The sequence below is a fragment of the Hydra viridissima genome, unplaced genomic scaffold (genome assembly GCF_058129835.1).
Source record: "Hydra viridissima isolate aposymbiotic clone 2 unplaced genomic scaffold, HvirCarnegie_v1 scaffold_17, whole genome shotgun sequence".
Classification (NCBI taxonomy): domain Eukaryota; kingdom Metazoa; phylum Cnidaria; class Hydrozoa; order Anthoathecata; family Hydridae; genus Hydra; species Hydra viridissima.
Window position 1 is genome coordinate 2,795,033 of NW_028324316.1, and position 9,288 is coordinate 2,804,320.

General features: G+C 31.1%; 1 pseudogene across 1 annotated transcript; it reads right to left on the bottom strand.

The window, feature by feature from the left end:
- Positions 1-453: 453 nt before the first annotated feature.
- LOC149877082 (uncharacterized) lies at positions 454-2,071 on the bottom strand (annotated as a pseudogene). Its single transcript, XR_016448438.1, has 3 exons — positions 1,778-2,071; positions 1,377-1,460; positions 454-656 (listed from the first exon to the last, which is right to left on the bottom strand). The product of XR_016448438.1 is annotated as an uncharacterized LOC149877082 (transcript).
- Between the last annotated feature and the right edge of the window lie 7,217 nt (positions 2,072-9,288).

A 9,288-nucleotide genomic window follows, 5' to 3' on the forward strand; every position in this document is an offset into this window, starting at 1 on the left:
TTCGTTGGCCGATGGTCGGCAACCGACATCGAGCCAACGTGGATTTGATAGTCGGCGCGACGTCGCAACCAACCGTTGGGTTAACGTTGGCCCAACGTCGGATATCGACGTTGGGCGAGCGTCGCATTCTGACGTTGGTCCAACGTATAATTCAAATAATATTAGTTTTACTTGTTTGCAAAAACTTTAATTTTGATTCAAAAGGTGTGCCCATCTTTTCAATCAAAAACAAAGTTTTTGCAATCAAATTAAAACTATTTATTTGACTAAAGTGTAACTTTTTTCAACTAAAGGGTAACTGTTTCTTTAAGTAAAGCGTAACTACTTCTTTGTAATGTTGAATAAAATGTAATGTCCAAATAAGTTTGAATAAAATTTGACGCTGATGAACGAAAATAAAACATTGATTAATGAACCAACTTAAATTAAACAATTACTAAGAGAAAATCAATATTTGTTGTAATAAACATTACAATTATGTTAAAATATTTGTACAAATGTTCAAACAAAATAACGTTCTTCTCGACTGCTAAGCATCCTTACGAATCTTGTATCCTTACTTCACTTGAGACTACAACAACGTTCGAATGTTCCTCGTTATACAATTTGATATAAATCTTTCGTTTTATGAGCTTTAGGCATTGCCAAAGCTACTGCTAAAATTATAGGTGTTCATATATTTTTGTGTTTATATATATTATTAGCAAACACTTATCAGTTTCAATTTTTTTACACAAAGTTTCGTCAATAAAGACTTTTCAGAAATCTGGAGGGAGAGGGGAGGACTAATCGCTAATTGGATTTTTGAAAAGTCTTTAAAAGTGATTTCTAATAATTTATTATTGCTTTGTTTTTGTAATAATAGAGGGGGTGTAACCTCTTCAAATTATCAAAATATCATTTTTTTTTTTTCGTTTAAATTTTGATTTTCCCCCCTTAACTTTTGTTTTAGTTCCCCCCCCCCCCACAACTTTTATGATCTTCCTATGCCACTGCATATATGTATGTATGTATCTATGTATGTATGTATGTATGTATGTATGTATGTATGTATGTATGTATGTATGAACATATATATATATATATATATATATATATATATATATATATATATGTATATGTATATGTATATGTATATACATATACACACACACACACACACACACACACACACACACACACACACACACACACACACACACACACACACACACACACACACACACACACACACACACACACACACACACACACATCAAATACAAAATCTATATTTAAATAATAAAATAGTTAATAACAAACATATGTAAGATATAAGCACTATATACAAATAAAATTTCCGTAAATAAAAACATAAAATATTTTTGATGTATTACCTGCATAAACATGGCGACAAAATATTTTTTTAAAAATAATTAGTACATTTGTTGATATTTCACTTTCATTTTTCAATGCCACATCTAAACAGAAAATTATTGAAAAATAGTTTCAGTATTTTACTGCAAAAACTAGAAGTAAAATGCTTCAAAATTCTCTTATACAAATAATATATGAATTCCAATCACCATTAAAATGCTGCAAATGCATATAAAATACATTACCGTATCCCTCTTTAACAGCTGTTAAAGAGGGATATGGTAACAAATGACAAATTACAAAACAAATGCTTCACTAGACATAACTGAAAAAAAAAAATTTAACAAAAGTTTCATTCAGTAAATAATGAAACAAAGAAATTTTAAATTAACACAACACTCAGCTAAAGATGCGATAATACCTTTTTCATCAGGATTGCTATCCAGATCACTTTAATTTTCTGAGTCTGATGTGAAATAGCGTTCATCCTGATCATCGTCATAGTGATTATTAAGAATTTGAAAAGGAAAATTATCTTCATCATTGTCAATATCAATCTCATATGAATTGTCATCATAACAAACATTTTCACAATCATTAGAAATACTGCAGGTAGACACATTACTTTTCTGATAACTTTCACCATAAATTCCTTATATATCTTATCAACTTGCTCTTTCACTCTTCTTCTGTTTGTTGCATATGAAGCAGCCATCTAAACTATTAGTATCAGTTAAATTATATTGTATAATATTAGTAGCCTAATATTATAAACCATTATTAATACAAAAAAACAAAATTTTAAAAAAGATTTAACTTGACTACTTTAAAAATAAGAAGAGCAAGAGGCGATTTAATTCAATTTTATTTTATAAAATAAGTAAAAATATGGATAAAGTTAAATGGAATCATTCTCCTAAAATAATTAAATATGCAATAAAAAGAGGTCTTACTCAGAAAATGCAAAAGCAGTTCACACATTCTACCACAAGATTTAATGTCTTCACAAACCTAACAGTTAACAATTGGAATAATTAAACAGGAGAGATAATCAACTCTGATAATGTGAATGTCTTCAAAAACAAGTTTGATTGTTTCAAAAACAAACAAAAGAAAATAGAAATATAAAAAAAATGAAAAATAAAATGAACACTTTTCCAAAGCTGTCAAAGTTTAACATCTACAGATGTTAGACTCACCACATTGTATGTGTAGAGCAAAAAATTTATTATTATTACTATTATTACATTCTAGCATTTTATATCTTTTACAAATTTTACATCCTATCATAAATATATAAACAGTAAATTACTTATAGTTTTTTTAGAACATTAAGAAATTTACTATCAATATTGATTAGTCCAAATATTGATTCGTCAATTCAATTTTTATTAAGAAACATATATCTTTTGAATAAAATACAAGTATAAGAACATAAAATGTAGTCTTAATGCATGATATGGTAGCCTAATAGAAGCTTTATAGCACAATTTTGTAGATTCTCCTGCAATCAGTGCTGCTCTGAGGAGAATTTGGTAAAGCAGCACAAACTTACTTCAGGCCATGATAATAAACAGGGTACTCAAGTTCTTGATACAAAATTAAAAAATTCTACTATCTCTAATGTAATATAGAAAAAGTTTATTTACAAATTATGTAGCTACATAATTAGTAAACTAATAGTTTAAAGTTAAATAAACACAAAAATGGAAATAAAGTACCTTTATCTCTCTAACAAACTGGATTCTAACAAAGGGGATTTCTTTTCACAACCACTTCTTCGCGTGATTCAATCTTTTTTGATTCTTTTAATACCACTTCTTCTCGTGGTTCAACCTTTCTGAGTTCTTTAACGACTACATTTCCTCATGATTCAACCTTTCTGAGTTCTATAACGACCACTTCTTCTCGTGATTCAATCTCTTTGTTTTAGAATAATTTCTTTACAACTTCTTTGCATAACCAACAGCTAACTAAAAAAGGGATTTTTTTAAGAATGGCGGAAAACTTAACACTAAAACCTGTAACACACTGAACGAATTCAAAAAAGCAAAAATTCAGTCGTATTCTGACGTTGGCCCGACTTTGGTTCGACGTTATCACTAAAGTGATAAAATAAAGCAACGCTTCCGACGTTGTGCCAACGTTGGCCCAATGTATGTGTGCTAGCTGGGCATAAGCTTCAGTAAATGCATAATTATAATGGGTTTACTGAGGGAGGTTTTTTGAAACAAATTTGACGGTTAGAAGTCGGAATATCTGTATAATGAATTTAGAAAATTGACGGTAACACGCTTAGTTTTTGGCTAATTGGCGGCACCTTTGATCTATAACAATTCGTTGAACGTCCATCTATTAATGCGTCGTTGATCACACACAGTGGGTTGTCTAAATATAGTCTCAACTTTTTTTATGCGAAATATTTTGTTTTTTTCAAAATTATCTTTGAAACCAACTAATTAAAGCGATTAAAAGCGTATTAAATTTGTTAATTGAATCTCCATCGAATGGTATAGAACTCGAACTCGTTAGATTTGCCAGTCTTGAAAAATATTAATCCAATCAGAACATACCTGTATTTTTAATGCAACAAAAATGTAGAGTCAGTTAAAATTTAACGACTTAAGTTGAAATATCTCAACGAAGTGCTGTCCGAACGGACTAAACTTTGGTGGTTGGTTTCTTTCGAACGATACGAATAACGATAACGTTTCGAACGATACGAAAAACGATTACGTTCTTGCGAAAGTAAAAGTTAATTTTTCATTTTTATATCTTGAGTTATTCACATTGGTAATTGTTTGGTAAAGTAAAAAGACAAAAATGGGTAGACAACATTCGATGGCAAATTGTAGGTCTGCTAAAAGATAAAACAAAAAGTCAGCGATATTTATCTCGAATGTGAGATGCTTCGCTTAAATGTGTACAAACAAGATTGAAAAACCAAGAGCTATATAATGGTGTCAACGATTTACCAAAGCTTGGTAGGCCTTTAAAGCTAACTTCAAGAGACCAAAGTTATCTCTGTCGAAAATTCAGACAAGACCCTGAAATTTCTGACCGCAAACTTGCTGAAGGGTTCACAAGTACACCTGGCAACATTAGTGTTAGTAGGTGGACTGTACGAAGATGTCTAAATAAGAAAGGTTTAGATTGCTATGTCTCTGCTCAAAAACCACTTTTGTGTGTCCCAGATTGCCTAAAAAGATTAAAGTGGTGTGGAGAAAGACTTCACTGGTCTGTAGAAAGACCGTGTCACATGATAGAGCCGAAAATATTTATCCTCGAAAATATCACCGAAATATTTCATAACCGAACAATTTAGAACCGAAAAGTAGGCGTCCTATGATTCAACCGAATCCTAAATTTCAATTTAGAACCGAATATGAGAAATTTATTACACAACCGAAAATATTCACGAAAAAAATTAGAACCGAAATAATTTCAATCGAATTTTCGATCGAAATGTCATTAATGTATTTAGAACCGAAAAAACTTCGATCGAAAGTCATAATCACCAATTAGATATAATATATATATGTATATATATGATCTATATATAATTTACAATAGTAAATAATCAAACAGTTCCTCCAACTAAGACACAAAAACATTTAAAAAGTATTCAATTTCTGAACGACAAATTGGACATCTTTTGTTTCTGTCATTTGCAAGGATATCTGAACACCGAAGACAGATACAAAAGTGTCTACATCTAGTCTCAAGTAAATCACTTCCTTAGCGTATTTTTGCAGTTCCAACACACAATTGATAGTTTTTGCATTTTAAATAAATGTAACCGTTGTGATTCTTGTTTTTTACATAGCAATTATTCCCAGCTATGTAGAGGAATAAATTTCTTCTTTCACCTTCATCTTTTTGATATTCCATTCTGTTGTTATTATTCCACCAACTACGAGATATTTTTGAAAATAAACAAAGTTATTTTACAATTTGTTATGTTAGACTGTATTTCAAACAGCAAGCGCTTTAAACTTATATTACAAAAGTATAAAAGTATAAAACTTATAAAATTTATAAACGCTAAAATAATTCGGTGCTAGAACTTTCGATTGTAAACCTTTTCAATGAATTTCGGTTCTAAAATCATTAATGACTTTCGATCGAAAATTCGATCGAAATTTTTTCGGTTCTAAAATCATTAATGACTTTCGATCGAAAATTCGATTGAAATTATTTCGGTTCTAATTTTTTTCGTGAATATTTTCGGTTGCGTAATAAATATTCGGTTCTAAATTGAAATTTAGGATTCGGTTGAATCATAGGACGCCGTAGAAGACTAGGCCTAAAATTTTTAAACAATGAATCTCGGTTAAAGAGTGGCTTGATTGAAAAAACATTAAAGGCCGACATAAAATATGTCCGAAATATATTTTATATTGACATATTGTGACACTTATAAAAACATATTTAAATTCGGATATTACCCGAACTTAAATATGCCGGGTAATTACCCGAAAGTTATAAAATACTCAATTTTTTTTAATCGGATAATACCCGATTGTTTTTAATAACCGATATTTGATACTTGTAGAAATATCCGAAGAAGATTCAATTCATTTATTACATTGAATAGTAAATTTTTGCAATATTTGCACTGATGGAGTTCAAATATCAGCATTAGCAAAATTAGATGTAGGCTGGCCATTTGAAACTTCATCTAGTAATTTACTGCTCTCTTTTATGAACACTAGCTTTTGCTAGCACAAATTTTGCTAACGCTTAAATTTGTGCTCCTTAAAGCACAATTGTTCCCTGCGCTTGAAAACATTCTTTCAGAAGTGGCAAATGAGTTTGGGATAGCCAGAATCTGCATAACAACCCTTGCAAGCAGTCAAATGCAGACAAAATATCTTATATACTTGTCTGCAAAGATCCTTCAAAAGTCCAATTTGTCCACTGTTTTTTTGGCTGGTGCATCACCGAGGTATTTGTTTACCTCCTTTATTACGTTTCCTTTTGTAGCTGAATTTTCTCCTTTATTTGTATATGTTGCTCCATACCTTTGTGTGTGATGATTTTCCAACAAAGTAGCCATCAAATTGTCTGCATCCAAAAAGTCCGCGTCCTTTATGTTTTGGTATGAGGTTTCAGGGGGTGTGGGTTGGAATGTGGAGTCTCTGTCAACAAGGTCTTTTAGTGAGGTCACAAGGGTGTTCTTCGCAAGGTCAAAACAGATCAGTCTTTCTGTCATTGCTCCTTTAGCTTGGGGATCTGAAATGAGCCACAGTGTACTTCATCTGTACACTTCCACAATGTGGGAATCTTCCATCAATCTTCAGCAAAATTATTTGTTACTTCTTGGATTAAGAGATCCTTTATCAATTTTTGAGTTGTCTCAAGTCCTAACTTTATTGTAGCAAGAATGGGTACAACTTTATGGATGGTCACTGTCTTGTCGGCAGAAACAGAGTTTAAAAATGCTTTAAATGGCTTCAAATTTCTAATGATGGATTTTACTTAGCTATTCCCAGATTCGTCTGGCATCAATACTTTCAATTCTGAGCCAGATGTGTCACCATCTGGCCGAACTATCTGCTCCATGGTTGGAAGAAGCGCAACTATTGATTGCAGCTGGGCTAGGTCTGAACTCCACCGCGTCGGACAGTTCTGTACCGATGGAGTTGTTGTCTTTTTAAGGGCATTTGCTTTGTTTCCATGATTAATTGTTCTTTTCCGAGTTGTTAAAATAGTTTACCAAACCTGTCATCTTTTTTTGAAATTGCGTTTGCGTCTTCTATAACAATAGTGATCCAACTCACTGTTTTGGGATTCAACTCTATTTCGTGAACCGTATCTGTTATCTTGATACTAATGTTATTTGCCGCATTGTCCTCTGGAAAATACTTCATTGCGAAAAGGAACCTTCTCAGGCGGAAGTTTTTGTCTAGGAAGTGTCTTGTCAAGCTAATTTAAGATTGTTCTGGCATTCCAGACATCTGATATTAAGGCAATTCCTTCAAGTTCATCTTTTTTTGTATTCAATAAGTCAATAATTGTTTTTTTCATGAATTTATAAATTTTTGGAATTGCTTTGCAACTCAGTGTATGTGCTGAAATTTCATTGTATTGGCCTAAGGTCGCACTTTTGAGCATGCAAACGAATGCTTTAGCCTCCACTACTGAAAATGGTTATATCACTTCTACCACCCACCTAGTGATGTCTGTGATTAGCCTTACTTGATGAGTATTATCCTCATCCTAAATCTTTTTGGTCTGGGCCTTCCTCTTTTCCGGTTTTTCTCTTAGCCTTTTGGTGGGTAGTTTTTGTGGTTCAGATGCTCCAATTAGTGATTGCGATTCTGAATCACCAAGATCAACCTAAAAAGTGTCATTAGCCCTCGTTCTATTTGCATTCTTTATTTCCAATTCTGTGAACAGATCTGCATGTTTGTCTTTGAGGTGTTTGCGCAAAACACTTTAACAGTGATGTTAAAGTGTTTTGCGCTTTGCTGTGAATTCTTTATGAAACTCATCGCAGGTGGCTTTGACATAATTGGCCTAAATGAAAACCCATATGTTTGATGCTTTGGTCATCTGATTAACTAAAAATTAATACTTATGTATTGTTTACATGATGATAAAGAATAACTTTGGGTTTAGGGTTAGGGTTAGGGTTTACATTTTATTGCGATGAAGAATATTTATTTATTTTTACAGAATATTTTTTTATTGCGATAAAGAGTAAAATAGGAGTGAAATGAAATGAAAAAGTTTAAAAATTTTTATTAATTTTTTTTTTTTATGGGAAAAAGTTTTTTAACTTTTTATTTAAAAAAGTTATTGAGAACTTTAAGCTGTATATTTAAATACCTTTCTTGGTTTGAAAGAGTTGTAAAGGCTCATTCTTTAAAAATAATAGTTATAGAGACCTCTGGTCAGCACCATAAAAATATTAAAGATTGATAAAATTAAATGAAGTGAAAAAATAGAAGTAAGAATATTAGAATGATTACTCAACTAAACCGAATTTTTAGTTGATCACAAGGAAACCCAAGGTCGCTTAAATTGACAATTCGATTTTTCAAAGTCGACTGATTTTCATACTTGCATGGAGAAGTTTCACCTACTCTATGCAAGTGAAAGACTTTAAATTAGAAAATCAATATTATTTCAAAAAAATTTGAAGCCAAAATTGGCCTCCCAAGATGGCGGCAATCGGAGCTCTTAGCAGTGACCGATGTACATTTTATAAGGCTTTTTACAGAAATATGAAAGAAAATAATTAAACAGAGTTTTGAAAGAAAAACTAGACTATGAAATAAAGTTTTAAAAATTTTAAAGAAATGAAAAGGTTTCAAAAAAAAATCAGACAATTAAAGAAATTATTTAAATATTTAGGTAAAAAATATTCGATACACTTTTTAAGTGCAATTTACGATTAAATAATATTTATGCATAATTTATGTACCTTTTAGTTCTTTGTTACCCAATGCAGTGTGCTAGAAGGTATGTATGGTAAGCGGCAGTGGCGTCTACTTACAACTTTGACAAGTTTTATATTTTCAATCTTTGTAGCAAGATACCAGAGATGTACATGCTGCATGAACTATTAGCTGAGTGCTGTGAGTACGCACATATCAGGGGTTCCTTATAGGATTATTTAATATATTAATGTAATTCATGGATATAGTATTTAATAAGAATATCAAATGCAAAATATTTTTTTTTAATATATATTATTTCACTTATATATTATTCTTTGTAATATTCCAGCTTACAATGATTGAGTCAATTGCTTTTGACTTGTTATTCAAAACGACTTATTAAGGGAATTTTTTATAACATATATTTTGTATGTTATCAAACATTATCAACATTATGTATCTTATCAAAAAATGTATGATACATAAATTTACAATAAACTATCTGCATTAAATGTCGGAATGCATTTGTACTTTCTTATCATTT